General features: G+C 46.0%; 1 protein-coding gene and 1 long non-coding RNA gene across 5 annotated transcripts in view; one reads left to right on the plus strand and one right to left on the minus strand.

Moving 5' to 3' along the window:
• Positions 1 to 14060, minus strand: part of LOC116592868 — a 32412-nt gene extending 18352 nt beyond the window's left edge. For all 3 annotated transcript variants that reach the window (XR_004286638.1, XR_004286639.1, XR_004286637.1), the window contains exon 1: positions 13973 to 14060. This is a non-coding gene — a long non-coding RNA (uncharacterized LOC116592868). The remainder of the gene's footprint in view (positions 1 to 13972) is intronic.
• SYN3 (synapsin III) overlaps positions 1 to 18039 on the plus strand; it is a 449385-nt gene that overhangs the window by 334042 nt on the left and 97304 nt on the right. The window lies entirely within an intron of this gene.

The raw sequence follows: 18039 nt of genomic DNA on the forward strand, positions 1-18039 counted from the left end.
GCTCATTCTCTCCAGTACACACAGTCTTTAGGGCACCATTATCCCCCAGGCCATCATCCCACAGCATATCAACCATAACATCAAGTACAGCTGCTTCTCCCATTCCCACCACAAACAACAACCTCTCCCACTAGGAATGGTGTATTTAGTAAATGCACTGTTGACCATAATCAGGTCCAAGGAAGGGGTCTCATCTCATGACACAGAGTCTTCCTTGCCCTCTCATCTTTATCCTCAATACTCTCCCAGTTCACCAAATCTCCAAAATCTCATTTTCCTGTGCAGGGCATTCCCTGACACCCATGAGGCCTTGGCTCTAGCTTATGCCAGACCCTTAAGGAAGTTTGCCTTCCATCCCAACCACTCACCAAACTATTTTCCCCACAAAATCTTCCCTCCCTAAAGAGAATTGTGGAAGCAGCTGTTAGAAGTTAATAAATAGATTCATACCAATATAGTAGGACTTGGTATTAATAATAATATTTGGGGCACTCTACCTAATGTTAGGCAATGAGCTAAGTGCCTAATGGGCATTATTTCATTTAATAATAGAATGGGATCATTACAACACTGTGCAGTAAACATCAGCAGAGTAATTCAGACCATACTCTCTAGTGTTCAAATCTCAGTCTCTTAATAGCTGTATGAGCTTGGGTTTTTCACTTCACTGCCCTGTGCCTATTCCTTTTTCTTTTTTTTTTTTTTTGTAAAAATTTGTAAAATTGGTTAATAGGAATATTCCCTATTCCTATTAGGGTTGTGGCAGAGATTGGAAGGGTAAACAAAGGTGTAAAGTGCTAAGAACAGTGTCTGGCACTTAGTACTCACTCAGTAAATGTTGGCTGTTACTTATCACTGAAGGATTAAAAGAGGGATTTGGGATTGAGTCTGCTTATGACAGGGACAGATCTCATGGCAGGAGAATGGAGGAAGTGTTCTAAAGGATGAGCAAGAACATCTGATGCCCTGAATTTTATGAAATGAACCCCTGCTGGTCATGCTTTCTCAACGTTGTCAGCTTTCCCTCTTGGTTTTCCCCCATCAATTTCTCATTCCCACAAGGCTCAGTGAGACACTTGGGAAAATATTTTCCAAAATAAATTTCAGTCATCATTTGACCCAAACCATCCGACTCTGTGACCCAGCCCTGTCTACTAATGTTACCACCCTGTCCCTATTTAGACTGAGGTTTTATAACCACCCAGCCCTTTGCCAGGGCTTCCCTGTCCTGCCCCCTCCTGTCTGAGTCATCCTGTGATGTCATAGTCCTAGATTTATGATGTTGGCCAATGTGGTCTCAGGGATGACTATAGACAGGACCAGCATTAGGCCCAGCTGTGAAACCAGTCATATGGTGTTCTGCCTCCTACCACCCCATTCTTCCATGATGTAGTGGAAAGATCATGTTCTGGGACTCTTGGTCACCTCCAAGCTCTGTTCTTTCCCCTGCATGACCATGGACTGGAAGAGCTTTCTCCACGTCCATTTCCTTAGGTTTCTCCAAGTCTTAGTAAACAGGGATGTTTGAGGACCAAATTCAAAAGCTAAGTAAAAGCACCTGAGCAGGTGCATAGTAGGGGTCATCAACAACTATCAACACAATTATCGTGCATTAAAGGGCACCCCAAAGCTCAGTGGCTGGAAAAACAGCCATTGTGAGGGAATTAGCTGATGCAGACTGGGCCTTGCAGGGCTTGGCTCTGCATGGACTAGCCAGCTGGCCAGGAAATCCTCAGGAGGGCCTTGTCCAAGCACATGCTACCCCACTGTTTGCCTCCTGCCTGCTAGTATTCTGTTGGTCAAAGCAAGTCACATGGTGATATCCGCAATTAAGAGCAGGGATGTATATTCCTCCTTGGAGGAAACTCCAAGGCACCTGGCAAGAAGTGGGATACAGAGAGGGGGAAGAATTAGTAACAATGAGGCACGCACTGACAGTATACGGTCAGGACATACTTGTTTCCTTACTTCCAACTCTTCCCCCACACCCAAGGTCTCTTGGTTTCACTTCAGTCCTCATTCAAACTCACTGTGAGAATGTGAAATAGGTGAAGGGGACTAAGCGGTACAGACATGTAGTTATAAAGTAAGTAAGTCATGGAGCTAAAAAGTGCAGCATGGGCAGGACAGTCAATAAGACTGTAGTAATGCTATGTGGTGACTAAACTTATTGTGGTAGCTCTTGTGTAACATACAGAATTGTTGAATCATCTGGTTGCACACCCGAAACTAATATAACATTGTATGTCAACTACACTTAAATTAAAAAAAAAAAAAGATTTTAAAAAAACACGCACTGTGAAGAAAGAATATAAAATTCCCAAGCTCATCAAATAAGCAACCAGTAATACCTCAGTATTCCAAGGGTACTTTTCTAACAACAAGAACTGTAATTGTTCACCTTGGTATTTACTGTGCAGCAATCTCTGTATTCAGTTTCTACTCTATGTGCATTATGTCATTTAATCCGTACAACAACCCCATGAAGTAGTATCTTTTCATCTTTTGTTCTTTTCTTTTCTTATTTGTTTAAAATCAATTAATTAACACATAGTGTATTACTAGTTTCAGAGGTAGACCTTAGTGATTCATCAGTTACATTTAACACCCAATGTTCATTCCATCAAGTGTGCTCCTTAGTGCCCATCACCCAGTTGCCCCATTCTCATTTTATAGCTAAAGAAACCAAAGCTTTGAGAAGTTAATCAACCTTCCGAAGGTCATAGCCTCAAAGTCAAGTCTCAAGTGCATATGTATTGCACCAATGCTGTGTGCTTCCCATTATGCCCTTGAGGGCAAAGTTCTGACTGGAGACAAAACTGAGTGTCCCAGACTTCAATCATCAGTCACGAACTACAATTTTAACCATATTCATGAACTATCCATAATTTTAATTCATAGAATCATTAACTATTCTTTAAATTTGGTCCATTTTAACTTAAAAGTATTTTTTAAAGATTTTATTTATTTATTTATTTATTTGGTTGTTTGTTTGACAGAGAGAGAGAGATCACAAGCAGGCAGAGAGGGGGGAAGCAGGCTCCCCGCCGAGCAGAATGCCCAGTGTGGGACTCAATTCCAGGACCCTGAGATCACAACCTGAGCCGAAGGCAGAGACTTAACCCACTGAGCCACCCAGGTGTCCCTTAAACGTATTTTAAAAGAAACTCTATGATGCCCATAAATGGAAAACCAATGTCTCCTTCCATAAACAAAAGAAGGGAACCACAAAAAGGTTTACAAAAACAAAGAAACATTATGAAATTCATGCTAGAGACCCTTGTCATCTGTGAGCTCCAAGAGCAAGTTGAAAGTTGGCAGGTGTGGGGATAAAGTACACCAAGCCAAGACTCTCCTTGATGGAATCCAAAGGCTGGACAGTCACTTTGGAAGAGAGTAACCTTCTAATGATGTACTCCAGTCTATTAGGCACTACATCTAAGCATCACCAATATCCTTGCAGGGACCACCAGGAACTCCAGCCCAGCCTCCTAGGACTACCACCTAAGAGGAAGAGCCCTCAGCAAAAGACCCCAAGAGACTTTCTTAGAGATCCTTTGATCCCACTCCTGCTGACCTTGGGTTTGGTCTCCATAGACCTAGAGAAGGGACATTCTTGATGGTGTCTTCCACAGGCAAAGGCCAGTTTCCTCATGACATAGAGAATAAGGGGAAGAGAGAAAATCCAGACAGGTAAAACAAATAACCAGACCAGCTGCGAGCTGTAGCAGTCCCAGGGATATACACACCCGGGCTGATTCAAGTCCCAGAGAGGTACACTTGGTTGTCCAGCCACACCAGGCAGGGGCTTCTGGGGAATTAGCCTTGTCTTTTACCCTGATGGCTTCTTACTGTCTGTGCAGAACTGCTCACCAAAAATCCCCCCACCAGAAGCCCAGCATGTCTCCACTCACACCACCTGCCCCACCTGAAATACACACCATTAGCCTGTCTCCTCTGAAATCGAACCACAAAGGAAAGGGACACATACGTGCTGTCCCTGTATTCCTGCAACATCCATCTCTGTCTTTCCCACCATATCTTTGTTTTTCAGACTTCCCACAAAGGCATCCCCATCAAGTGCCTCCACCCTTCACTCCAACCTGGGAAAACCTCACCCAGAGTTTGCAGAGCCTGAGGACACCTTGAGAGGGTATCCCTGCATCTGTAACACTGCTTTGATATCCTCCTGGAGCACCTCTTATAATACATTCTGCTCTGTCTTTATATATCTATCATGTATCATCTATCAAAAACATCTAGTGCAGAGAAGTACTCAAGAATTGTTTAACACTCAGACATAAACCTTTATGACAACTGCCAACATCAAGCAAGCATGTGAGTAGGAATCTCAGCCCACCACCATCCCAAATGAGTCAGATGTAAGAAATGGAACTGGATTTTTCTATGGTTCAACTGATTTTCTATTTCAAGCACTGACATGGACAACATCCAGTCAATTTGGGGTTCCCTCGCTTTCTCCTAGAGTTGTGCCCAAGTTTGGGAGCTCTATTTAGTTCCAAGGTATTGGGAGGGAACAGTCAGTGTCAGTGTCATTGGTCCAACTCGTATCACTGGGATGTCTGTCACCTATGGTCCTGAGTGGATGGTCTCCCCAGGTTGAATCCAATCAATTTCCATTCCTTTGGTTCCTTTCTGGTCCCTCTGCTGCTTCTTTGTCCCTCTGGGATGCACAGGAATCTTTCTGCTCTTCTTAGACCTCTCATTAGGCACAGAAAGTTCTGCTGGAGGCTCCATCCACCTACCATTTTTTCTCTAGAGCCCTGCTGCCTCCCCAGTGATGTAGTTCTCCTAGAAAAGAGTATATAAGTCCCCTCTGCACCTGAATCCCACAAAACCTCCTTGGGATTTGCCTCCTGCCCCCCATTACCCACGTTGTGGAAGGAGGATAGAACTCCCTATTCCCCCCCCCACAAAAGTATCCACGTTTATGGTTTTACCTCCTCATCTCCCCTTTCTCCCAGACAAGGGAATTCTTTTTCTCCTCTTAGAGATGAGAGACTTTGCTCTCCCAAATCTATAGCCTGCTATGCCATGAAGGGTTTGGGTTTTCCTAAGGACTTAGGCTTTGAAACTCAAAAGCTGGGAGGTATTTCCTTTTTTCTTGGTTTTTTACTGTCACATCCCTTTCCTGAGGCAGTGACCACAGAACAGCCAAATGTCTCAAATCAGAAAGGATCTCAAGGGCAAAAGACAAACCAGAGCAAAAAAAAAAAAATCACCAGTTAATTTTTCAGAAACATTATCCAGCCTCACAAACATTAAACAAACATGAAAGCACATGCTACTTTTAGAACAAATACAGCAGCCAAATTTAAGATACAAGGAGGTATTTTTCTGCTGTTCCTACATCCTTTGCTCTTTCTTTTTTAAAAAGATTTTATTTATTTATTAGAGAGAGAGGGAGAGAGAGTGCGCGTGTGTGCGTATGAGCGAACGCATGAGTGGGGGAGGGGCAGAGGGAGAAGTAGACCCTCTGCTGAGCAGGAAGCCCAAACCCAAGCTTCCTCCCAGGACCCTGAGATCATGACCTGAGTTGAAGTCAGACGCTGAATTGACTGAGCCACCCAGGCACCCTTCTTTGCTCTCTTCTAACTATTCTTCGGCTTAAGGAAGGATATTGAGTCCCTTGTACATGACTTTTTAATTTCTAAGAAAAATGTTGCAGAGGAAGGAAAGTCTGTTAAAACACCCCTTTTTACCTCTGAGGCCTCTCCCAGTTCTGCTCCATCTGTATTTTCTTAGAACTGAAGACCTCTTCTTCCCCACCCTACCTTGCCATCCTCCTACCCTTTAATGGTTTCACACCCTGACATTGGAAATCATTCTCAAGAGTCAAGCTGGGGAGACACCTGGGTGGCTCAGTAAATTAAGGATCTGCCTTCAGCTCAGGTCATGATCTCGGGGTCCTGGGATCGACCCTGCAAGCTCAGTGGAGAGTCTGCTTCTCCCTCTACCCCTTCCCCTACTCATGCTCTCTATTTCTCAAATAAATAAAAATCTTAAAGAAAAAAAAGAAGAATTAAGCCAGAGTCTGAGTTGTGAGGCTCAGAGGTCCAGTAGAGGCTCCGTGATTCCAGAGACTCGAACCAGGTTCTCCCCTACTGCCTCAGCTTTTGGAGAACAGCAAGAAAGAGAAGTCCTAAAGACTTCAAACCCCCTCACAGCCTCCCCAAGAATGGAAGGAGGGAGGAGGCCAGAGGTGGAGAGAGGCTACTCCTAAGGGGATTTCTTCACTTCCTAGCAGGCTGCAGGACACAAACGTGTTTGTTTAGGCGAGAAAGGAATGTCATTGATTGCTCCGTGGTGGCGGTAAGGGGAAAACAAAAATAATCTGCCCAGCAGTTCACTCTGCTTCCTGTGCATGTGTCTGTGTGTCTGTTTGTGGGCCTAGCCAGTTCCCTGCTTGTTTGGGCTGGAAAGGATTCATTTGGGAGCGTTAAATGGAGCCAGGGCCTGCTGCAGATGCACCCCCAGAGCACCTGACACTCACCTGGCAGGACAGCTGCCACCTGGCACCCAGAAGGAGGATCTTTTTCTTAGTTATAGCTTCTAGGAGTGGAGAAGGTGCCTCTCTCCCCTCCTTCTCCCTCCTCTGTCAGCATCGGGCCCTGTATATATGGCCTCACATGACTCTCTCTTTATGCCTCTTGTCTCCCCAATAAACTGTGGGCTCCCTGAAGGGTAGCAATTCAGTCAAATTCCCTTCCATATCCAGTTTGGGCAGAGAGTAGGTTCTTGCCTACAGTAGGTGCTCAGTAAATGTTTGTGGAACTGAACTCTTCCTCCCACCTCCCTCCTTTTCTTTCCTTCCACCATCTGTCTTACCTCTTTCCTTAATCACATTCTCTCAGTCAATGCTCTGAACAATCCTATAAGGTCAGTACTATTATCCCCATTTTACAAATGAGAAGGCTAAACTCAAGGTCAGCTGCACCCAGTTGAAAACTATTGTAGCTTTAAAACACTGGGATTTGAACGTGGGTCCTTCTGATTTCTTCATCTAGAGCTTCCCCCGCAGTCCCTCCTCTCTTCTCCAGTTGTCCTCCCTCTAAGAGCCTGCTCTGCCTCCACATATCTCTGATTCCCCTCCTAAATATTCTTACATACCTTGACTGTTGATTTCAAAGACACACTGGGCTTCTGAGTTCTGGAGAGAGATTAGGTGCCACAAAGAAAGTGTGAGCATGAGTTTCATGCAGATTTCTACCCAAATATCACCCCTCAAAGATTTCCCTGTTTCTTTTTTTTAAGCTCATCTTATAAAATGTAAAGTGCATGCATATTTGATCATGCTCATAATGAATCTGCATAGTAATACAAGTATAAATTTTAAATGGTTAAGCACAAATAACGTCATACATTGAGATGCATCTGCAAATTGTTTTCATTGGGCATTGATCAGAAAAGCTCAGGATGGGACACTGACCACGTTCCAGGTGCCTCACAGCCCCCTTCTGCAAGAGGGAGGGCATGCTTAACTAGAAACACAGTGAGACGCTTTCCAGAGGAAATGTACTGGAAGTGGGGGCTCCCACCTTTGGAGGCCAAGGGGGATCAGTCTGCACCCCTGTGAATCCAGCAGTGCTTAATTTGAGAAACCAGAAAAGGGTTCCTCAAACGGTGGGGTACCCCTCATCTCCCTCAGAGGCCATTTGTTTGGCTCTTCTTCTAACATTACTGAGATATCATCCGCATATCATACACTTCACCTGTTTAAAGTGTGCAGGATATTTACAGATCTGTGCAACCATCACCACCTTCACCTTAGAAGGGTTTCCTCCCCATGAAAAGAGACCTTGTAGCCATGAAAGGGTCACTGCACACTCCCTCCTCTCCCCTACCGCCCAGCCCTAAGCAACTGCTAGTCTGCTGTCTCCTAGATTTGCCAATTCTGGACAATTCCTTTTCTGTATGTTTGGCCTTTTTTTTTTCCCACTTATAATCTTCTCAAGGTTCATCCGTGTTGTAGCAGGTGTCAGAATGTCATTCCTTTTCAGGGTGAAATTAATATTGTGTGGACATACAACATTATGTTTGTCCATTAGTCAATTAATGGACATTTAGGCGCTGTCCATCTTTGGGCTAATATGAATAATGGAGCTACGAACACTTAATATGCTTTTTTGTATGGATATATATTTTTATTTCTTATTTCTTATTCTTCTTTCTTCAGATACCTAGGAGGGGAATTGTTGGGTTAAGCACGCTTGTTTAAAATGCACATTCTTGGGCCTCCAGAACCTCTGTATCAGACCCTGGGAAGAGGTCTGGAGTGCATAGTTTCACATGTTCCCCAGGAATCCCAAAGGGCCCAAGAGCTTCAGAACCAGTAAACACATGAGCCCCACCACTCAGATCCCAAGGCAGAAAAACACTCGCCCCACCTGATGGCCCATATTTTAACCACCACTCACTAACATGTGTGCATGATTTATTTCCGCTTTTCTCTTATGTGATGATGCCATGAAACCACACTGAATCCTCACAGCCGATCTGAGAGACTGGTGTCATTGCCCCCATATTGCTGTAAAGAGACAGAGGAGCCGACACCCAGGTGCACCCAGCTGTAAGCTACAGGGCAAACCAGGGGTTCCAGACTGGAAACCCTGTGCTTATTTATAATACCTCTTCTGACTCTGTTTTCTCAGTCAAGGGTAGACCCATGTGCTCAGGCAAGTATTGAGTATATTTATGGACAACTGAGTGGCTAGGATCTGGAGTCCTACCTGCTCAACCCCTTCCCTATACCAACAGAGGCCCCCCCACAGTCCCTTGATAGAACACCTAGTGCTCTGAGGAACATAGTTTGAAAACCAGTGGTCTAGGAATTCTAAGTCATCCTTCAAGGAGGTTTTAATCTCCTTGATTACCATTTCATTAATTCCATTTAATTAATTCACCAAACATTTCTAAACAGCTGTCTTATGCCAGAGTCTGTAGTAGATTCTGGGAACATCCCACCCAAAAAATGTTCCCAGGGGGCTTATAGTGTAGCAGGGGACCAAGAAACAATGTAAGTGATAAACTTGTGATATCAGTAGTTCATACCTGGGAGTATGGGCAGAGGAGGCAGCTAATGTTGGCCTGGGGATAAGAAGGAAGGCTTCCTAGAAGAGGTGAGGCCTGAAATGAAACTTGAAAACATAAGGGTCCTTCACCATGAAGAAGAGTGTTCCAATTTCCCGGATGTCCTTATTTCAAATATTTGGTCTCACTCTCTACAGATATGTTCTGATTTGAGTTGAGAAAATGAGCCAGTGGGGCAATGCAGTATCAGTTATGAATAAATATTTCCCTCTTATCAGAGTCACTGGGAATTCTGATTCATTTGATTCAGCCAACATCTGTGGAGCCCCCAAACATATGCCAAATACAGTACAAGATTCTGAGGATAAAGATAAAGAAGATGGAAGATAGAAAATAGATAGGTGGACAGGTGATGGATGGATGGATGGATCGAGGGATGATATATAAGGAGGACAGAGTTGAGGACATTTGAGTACTCCCTCTCCACATCATTTCTGCCCAATGTGGAGAGTAAAAATGGGCAGAGGGTTCAAGGGCAACCCAGAGGAGCCATGGAACCCAACAAGGGGAAATCACAAAGGGCTTTCTAGGGAGGAAGCAATGCCTGGGGGCAGTCCTGAATGATGCGTAGAAGTTCAATGAGGAAAGGGTAAAAGGAGAACAGGCAACCAACAACAGGAAGAGCCATGAAAGCCTTTGAGGTAAAGAAATCACCAGCACTTGAATTGTTGGAGGCTGCCTGAATTTAACAAAGAAGTGAAGCGAATTTAACAAGAGAGTGAATTTAACAAGGGAGTGAAGTGGTCAGATCTGTATTCCAGAGCCTAGCTAAAATTCCTTGTCAGGGATGCCTCTACGCCCTGGTCCATGATGACTGTCTGCATCTCCTCTGTGAACAAAGGAGCCAGTATTTTTACGCAGTTCCATATAGTGTAGAAGGAAATGCTGAGAATCATGAATTTATTTGGTTAACCACGCTCCTGTTGAGTTCAGCTGTGTAGCATAGCAATTAAGAACATAGGTTCTCGTGCTAGCCTGTCCATCCAGATTTGAATCTGGGCCCTGCCATTTATCAGTTTTGTGACCTCAGGCAAGTTACCTAAGCTCTCTGTGCGGTGATTCCCTGATCTGTGAGACAGGGATAATGTTGGTCCCTACTTGATACGGTGATTGTGAGAATTTTGTAAGTAATTACCTATGGAGTGCTCAGGAACAGCGCATTATAAGCATTCAATAAATTAGCAAGTATTACTTCCATTTTTATCTCCTACAACTCTCCTCCCAGAATGCTCTGCCCCAGGGGGCAGCGCCTGGACCGTCCTCTAAATAGACTCAATCATTCTTGAACTGACATTGACCAATGTCATTTCCCTCCTACGCTCTCTTTTCCTGTCCTTCCGCCACAGGTCTCCAAACCTGCTGTCCTCAGGATCGCACCAAAGGCCTTACCCAGCCACCAGGATCCCTCCTCTTTTCTTAGTGCCTAAGCACTTGGGACCAAACTTGCTTTGAAGGACACTTCCTCTAGTATTGCCTTATTTTTCCACAGAGAGGTCAGGGCCTTGGGTAACAGTGAAAATGGCCTGGCCTTGTTTCAGAAACTGTGGGATAGAAGGGATAGGCTCTTGCCACTTACTAACCGTCTGAGCCAGAAACAAGGGTAATTAAATCATACCAGCTTGATGAAGCCAATAGGTGTGTCGAATCAGAAAACGAATATGAAGGGGTGCCTGGCAGGCTCAGTCGGTAGACTGTGTGACTCTTGATCTCAGGGTTGTAAGTTCAAGCCCCACATTGGTTGTAGAGATACTTAAAAATAAAATCTTTTTTTTAAAAAAAGAGAGAAAATGAATATGAAGGGCTTTGTACAAATAATAGACAATATGTTACAGATTACCATGGGCCTGATGCTAAATGCTTCACAACATCACATCCCTTAAGCCTCAGCAGGCCTATGCACTGTTTTTGCTCCATTTCACAGACAAAGCAACAGAGGTATGGAGCGGAAGGATGTAATTTGCCTGAAGTCATACACTTGTACGTGAAGGAGCTGGAATAGAACCAGAGGGTTGTAGCTTCACAGCCAACACTCTTGACCACTGTATAAACTGTCAAGTGCGGGCCAGGTGACGGGCTTAATATTATCATCCATAACAATCCCATGAACTAATGGAAGCCAGTGCCAAAGACATCCAAGGCAGTCCCTTACTCTTCTGCATTCCATAAATAGAAAATAAGATCAAGGAAACACAGTGAAGCAGTGATTGCCTTGGCCTTTTCGTTTATTTCTCTATCAGTAATATAATCAACCCTTGAGCCAAACTCAGAAATAAATAGGAAGAAGGCTAAGGAGAGGTTTTGCCAGACAGCTGTTGAAGGGGAAGGGCTTGAGAAGGCTTCTGCCCCAGCACTGAGCTTCCTGCCCCCAAGCCCCTGAGCAGAGGACTACACGTTCACAGTCATAAAATCCTAGGGCAGGAAGGAACTTTGGAGATCATGTGACCCTTCCCTGATCTCAGATAAAAAAGCTAAGGCCTCGAAGGGAAGGTATCTTGCCCAAGGTCACAGTGTTTATTTCCTACTAATTTAGGACTTACCAAATACTGCACGCTCACAAATATAGTCACATTTACGGATGAGACCCTAAGACTGAAAGAGGAAGTCGTTTGCCTGAGGTCACATGGCTGCAAAATGTCAGCAGACATTCCAGATCCCCAGGCATCCTGGCACCCTCACTACTCAGGGCTGGGGGGAGAGGAGGGGTAGAACCTCATGTCCAGGTTGTGATTTCCAGTCTCCTCTTAACACCAATCTGCTGCCTCCAGTGTCCTAAGAGATCACCACTCCTTACTCCTACCACGTGCTAGAAGCCAGTGCTGGAATATCCAGGCTTCACGATGTGCCTCATGATATGGGAGCACTCCCACTCCCATACCCCAATGCTCCTGCATTGTGCAATGAACCCACACCCCCCATCCAGTGATGCTGTCATACCCTTATCTGCCCAGAGCAGCCCCCATCTGCCAATCTGTAACATCTCTCTGGTACCCGGTGAACAAGCTGAAAGGGGGATATGATCCTGGGCCTTTGCTATGTGACTTGTTTTTGTAAGAAGTAAAAATAAAAGCCAAAAACAAATTCCTCATTTTTTGGACTATTCATTTCCCTGCCTTTGGTGTCACAAAAAGGTCTCTGACTTGGGCAAAGCAGACTTTAGAGTGGAGGTGCTGGGAGTCTGATTGCTCTGGGTTCAAACATTACATCATCTTTTGTTGCTGTGTGACCTTAGGCAAGTCACTTACCCTTTCTGGGCCTCAGCATCTTCATACATAAAACAAAAATCTTAACAGTGCCCACCTCATAGGGTGGTGGGAAGATCAAATGAGATAATGAATATAAAGCACTTTGATGCCCGGCACATAGTAGCTGTTCAGTAAAAAGTGTAATTACTCCTGAACCTTAAGAAAGACACAGCACCTCTAAGATTGCCCATCTCTGAAAGCCTGGAGTTGTGTCAGGTGGTTGCCAATGGTCCTCCCTGCTCTAAGAATCTGTGAATTATTTGACTCTAGGTAGATTTTAATTCTCTTTACCCTGGGGAAACTTAAGGGACATCCCCCCATCTTAAGCCTGAAGCAGACAGAGCTGTGCAGGAGATGTGCTCAGGTGACTTCAGGGCCCAGAAAGCTGAGGATTTCAAAACAGGTGGCCACAATGACACCTCAGACACCATCTGGCCTTTGAAGGCCTTAAAATGCCTCTCCAGCTAGGGTTAGAGTTAGGGCTGGGATCAGTGAATTCAGGGTCAAGTTTGGCCTTGAGAGTCTCAGCAGTGTGGTATGCTAGACAGACTGGAGTGTTTAGGTGAAACACACCTGTATCTGGATTCAGACGGAAAGGGAGGGGACACACCTGCAGCCCAGGAAGGAGCCAGTACAGAGGGATCTGATCTTTACCCGGCAGCAGTAAAAACCTTTTGAAGGGTTTGAAGCAAGAAGGGGTGTTTGTTCTAAGAGGGAACTTTCTGGAGTGATGGGAATGCCCCCATATTGTGATCAAGTGGTGGTCATAGAGCTGTGCACATATGTAAATATTTATGGAGCTGTACTCTTTAGATATATTCATTTTACTATATGTAAACTATACAGTAACTTTAAATTTTATTTTAATTTAATTCAATTAATTAACATAGAGAATTCTTAGTTTCAGAGGTAGAATTTAGTGATTTATCAGTTGCATATAACACCCAGTGCTCATTCCATCGTGTGCCCTCTTTAATGTCCGTCACCCAGCCACCCATTCCCCCGTCCCGCCTCCCCTCTAGTAACCCTCGTTTGTTTCCTAGAGTTAAAAGTCTCTCATGGTTTGTCATCAACTTTGAAAGGAAAAAAAAAAAAAAAAGTATGCTCAGCTAGTAAGAGGCAAAGCCAAGACTCAAATCCACAAAGGGCCGGGATTAGGGGGAGGCGAGTGAGGGAGGAGTACACAAATACAGGGCTGGATTCTGCCTTTATTTAAATTATCAATATTTTGTTCATCAGGCATTAACTTGTACTGAATTTTATTTTTAAAACAATTACACTACATACTCATTTTGATTCCTGAGTTGGGGACATCCCCTATGGTTCCCTGGACCAGCCAGCCTCCTCTTCCCGGAGGTTTGAGGAGCTTTGAAGAAGAAACTGCCAAGAGATACTTAGATTGAAGAGCTGGTCAAAAAGGAAGAATGCAACAGAAATTCCCAGAGAGTGACTCTAGCGAAATAGACTGAGAAACATTTAGAAAGTGTTAAAATAAATCTGTGGATGAATAGAAAAGATCGTGAGAGAAGGGGGTGCTGTTTGGGGCCAGGCTGGAGGGGGGTGGTTAGCTGCTCAGGGAGGAAGCGAACTCCCACTGGCCAGTATCCCCCCCGACTCACCCCATACTTCTTGCTCAAGAAAGCCGGAGCTGGGGACACCTGGGTGGCTCAGTTGGTTAAGCGGCTGCCTTCGGCTCGGGTCATGGTCCCGGCGTCCTGGGATCAAGTCCCTCATCGGGCTCCTTGCTCGGCGGGGAGTCTGCTTCTCCCTCTGCCTCTGCCTGCCATTCTGTCTGCCTGTGTTCGCTCTCTCTCCCTCTGACAAATAAAAAAAAAAAAAAAAAAGCCAGAGCTGGCCGTCCCCAGGATCCAACCCAGGGAGTCTGCCTTTTCAGCCTCTTTCCTAGTTATGTTTGTAATCATCACCCACTCAACCCAAACCTTTCGAGGATAGTTCTTGTCTAAGTTAATGTGTTGCCTGGTGCTTTAGGGTTTGAAGATGCTTCTATACATGCTGCCCAGAGGTCAGCGGGGCCTCTCTCCTTACCTCTCTGAGCTCTCAATCTCATTTTCTTGAACCTTCATCCTCACCACTTCCTAGGAGATTTACACCAATTCCTGGAAGACCAGGGGTGCCATTCTGCTGTCACTGAGCCCGGGCTCTCACTGGAACCCAGAGCAATTTCTGAGGATACTGAATTTTACCAACAATTTGGGGGGCAAAATGGAAAGGCTCGCACCTGGGGACTTGAGCTTCCATCTCTCAGGCTCCAAACCCCTTTTCCCTCCCAATTTCCTGGCAAGCTCCAGATTCCCTTTCTAATGGGCAGTGATGCCAGAGTCCCCAGGTGTGGGGAGCCATCTGCTGTCCCATTCCCTCCAGAGGGCCTCACTGTTCCCCTGGACCTCTTCTCAGGGAGAGAGGAGACTCTGCCTCCAGAGAAAGGCCCTCACTTTTCCATTTCAATAGGGGAACTCAAAGCAAGCATTCCAGGGACAACACAGGTTGTAGAAGGGAGAATTAGGTGTCTCCCCAGTGGTAGACAGAAATTCCAGTGACTTTTCATTTTCTTCTCTCATTTTGTTATCAGAGGAATTGTGGAGCCCACCCCCAGGCCTTCTCTTCAACCTTCTTTTCTCCAGCCCCTTTTGGGCTACACTTGATCAGCACAATGAGAAAAGTGCCTAAGTCCCCCAGGGCAGGCCAGGTGACCCTGCTGCTCCAACCAACCCCAGATGCCTTCCCATGAGTCATCTCTCCCAGCCCAGCTCCCCTCACTTCTCTTTATTCATAAAGAATTTACTTTGTGAAAGAAGAATTTAAACTTTAAATTATATGAGGACACTACATGGAACATTCTAGAAACATAAACACCACAGGGAAAGGGGGAAAGGCAAAAGGACTTGCTCCCTGCATCATGGAGCCTTTTAAAACTTGATCTTGCCTGTCCACTCTCTCCAGAAGGCTGAGTCCCAAGGCTGAGGGGGCAACGAGTGTGCTGAGGCAGGAGCTGTGGGTCTTCTTTAAAGATACAGAGGTTCCCAAGGGACCAGTGGGCTTCCTGACTTTTTGGGAAAATACTCCTCTGTGTTTGTACAGGGGGACCCTGGTGGTAAGAAGAGATGAGTACGTGTGTGTGTTCAGTGTGTGAATCTTTCTGTGAGAACATCCCAGAGTTTCCAAGACTGTTTCTGTGTGTCCATGTGTCTGGATGTCTTAGTATGATGATGTGTATCTGGTGTGTGTCTCGGGGCATGGGGACCTCCATGTTTCTAGATAGATGTGTGTATGTTTTCATCTGCCATCTGCATGTGGGACTGTCCCTCTGTTGTGAGGTTTGGGTGCTGTCTCCACAGAAGTCTCGGCTTCTGAGATGTCTGTGTCTCTGTGTGCCTGACGGATGTGTGTGTGTGTGTGTGGATGTGCAGATGCACGTGTGTGTACAGGGCCAAGGGTGCATGAGTACTTACAGAAGCCACAGCGAGTATACATGCTGTCTCCGCAGAGCAAGCCATCTGTTTTCCTGGTTTTGTTTTTCTCCTCCCCGTGGGCTCCAGACCCCACTTGAAAACAAAGGGAGCTTAAAAAGCGCAGCCCTTCCTGTGTTCCCAAATGTTCAGAATGCTGCGGTGAGCTCACGCGGTGCCAGCTTGGATGCCCAGCCCTGCCACTGCCGCAGGAAGCCACCAGCCTGCTGGGCCACCACCACCCACTTACATAAGCCTTTGGGAGGAGCGTGGGCAAGAGGGAGGGGCCCATAGCTCACAGCACCCCAGCTCCTGAGCCATTACTGGGTCCCACCAGAGACCTGACAGCCCACGCGGGGTACAGGTATCCCTGGGGTCTTCCTTCAAAGAGGAGGGCTCCTGGGAGTGGTGGCAGGGGACACACATGGAAATTATTACTAACCAGGTATCCAGGGAACTAAATTTCCAGCTTTACCATGTCAGTTCCATGCAGAAATCAACGTTTTAGTCATTGGAACACACATTTACTAAATACCTACTATGTGTCAGGCACTGTGAAAGTAAGACTACTCAGCTTTGCCCTCCCAGGATTTATTTCCCCTGCTGCCCCTTCCCCGGGGGCCCCTCGGGGTCCTCCAATGTAACATGAGGAAGTTGAGCTGGACTCCTCCAAAGCCTCTTCCAGCTGGGAAAGTCTGTGATTCTTAGAATGGCAGCTTGGTGACTCTGCGCTCCTGTGCTGCTTCTCCCTTCACCGTTCCCTGATTAGAGCAGGTCAAGTGTCCCCTTCCCTCCCACCTCTGCAGATGTTCATCGACATTCCTCCCTCCCCTCCTTCCCTCTGAAAAACAAGCTGTCAGTCCTTCACTCGGAAGTATAAATCTCTCCTCTCCCTTGTCTACACTTTCATGGGGTTCCCAGGCTTCATCTCATCCCATCTCCTGCCAGGGCAGTCAAAGCCCTCCCAGGCCTGGCTCCACCCAACTTTCCCATCTTGGGCCCCACATCATCTCCCCCCTGCCCCTGTGCCCCGCCACACTCTGCTACATGCACGCCCTCCTCCCTGCCCCGGCTTCTTCACAAACCATTCCCTCTAACTGCCTGGAACACTCTTTCTTCCCCACCCCAACCAATTCCTATCTTTGGAGATCCTAGTCAAACTTCAAGGGCCATCTCAAACACCTTGTTTTTCATCAGGCCTTTCTTGATCCCTCCTGTCCCTTCCCCGGGAGATGGGAGTCATCCTTTTTGAAACCTTTTCTATGATGCAGCATAGTTGGCCTTTCCTTTGGTCATCTGTGTCTTTGTCTATTACCCTAAACATGACTGAGATCCTTGAAACTGATGGTTGGGAAAGGTGTCTTTCTTGCGCTTAAATCACCATGCAGGGCCTATCGCAGGTGTCCTGCAAGTGTCTGCACAGTCCAGTGGTCTAGGTGTGGCACTAGTCACGGAATGTCAAGATCTGGGTATCCCGGGTGGAAAGAATGGCATTGCTGGGGAAGGAAGTGGGCAAAGAGGAAAAGAGGGACCTCAGAAATCACAGCCCAGTATTCGACTCATTACTGTCCCTGTGATGGGACTGAGACCTTCAACACCTCCCATACCCAAAAGGGCCTGAAACTAGGGAGAAAGTTCATGAATGCTGAAGTGGCCTATGTATTCCATCCAGATCACAACTTTTCCCAAAACAAAAAGAAAGGGAGTGTCATGTGTCAGGAAGACTGTGGGCCAGTAGTGGTGGGCCAAGGGTGGCAACCTTGAGCACCTCTGGGCCAACAATTGCCTGGAGCCAGCTGGAGAGATGGGAGTGGGTGGTGGCAAATAGAATTACATGTCCCAACCAAAAGAAGCTGGCCATGCCTCCAGAAACATTGGCACGTCAGTGGCTAGATCCCCAAAGATTATTTAAGAAAAGCCTTATATCCAAGTTTTCATATAAAATCCACTTTATAAGTGTTGGCAAGTTATTTAATGAAAAAAAAATCAATAACACCGGGTAGGCCCAAAGAAAGAGATCTGCAGGCCACATTCAGCCCATGTACTGCCAAATCAAGACCACTACTAAGGTCCGTGCCAAGTTTACTGAGTAATGTGATTGTGACTGACTCCCCGCTGAGGCAGTCTGACACCCACTCAAACTAGAGAAAATGTCTCCTGTTCTGCTAAACCAATCATGGGTGCAGAAAGGGAGCTGATGAGGGGTAGAAGAATGTCTG

This window comes from Mustela erminea, chromosome 6 (assembly GCF_009829155.1).
Source record: "Mustela erminea isolate mMusErm1 chromosome 6, mMusErm1.Pri, whole genome shotgun sequence".
Lineage (NCBI taxonomy): Eukaryota > Metazoa > Chordata > Mammalia > Carnivora > Mustelidae > Mustela > Mustela erminea.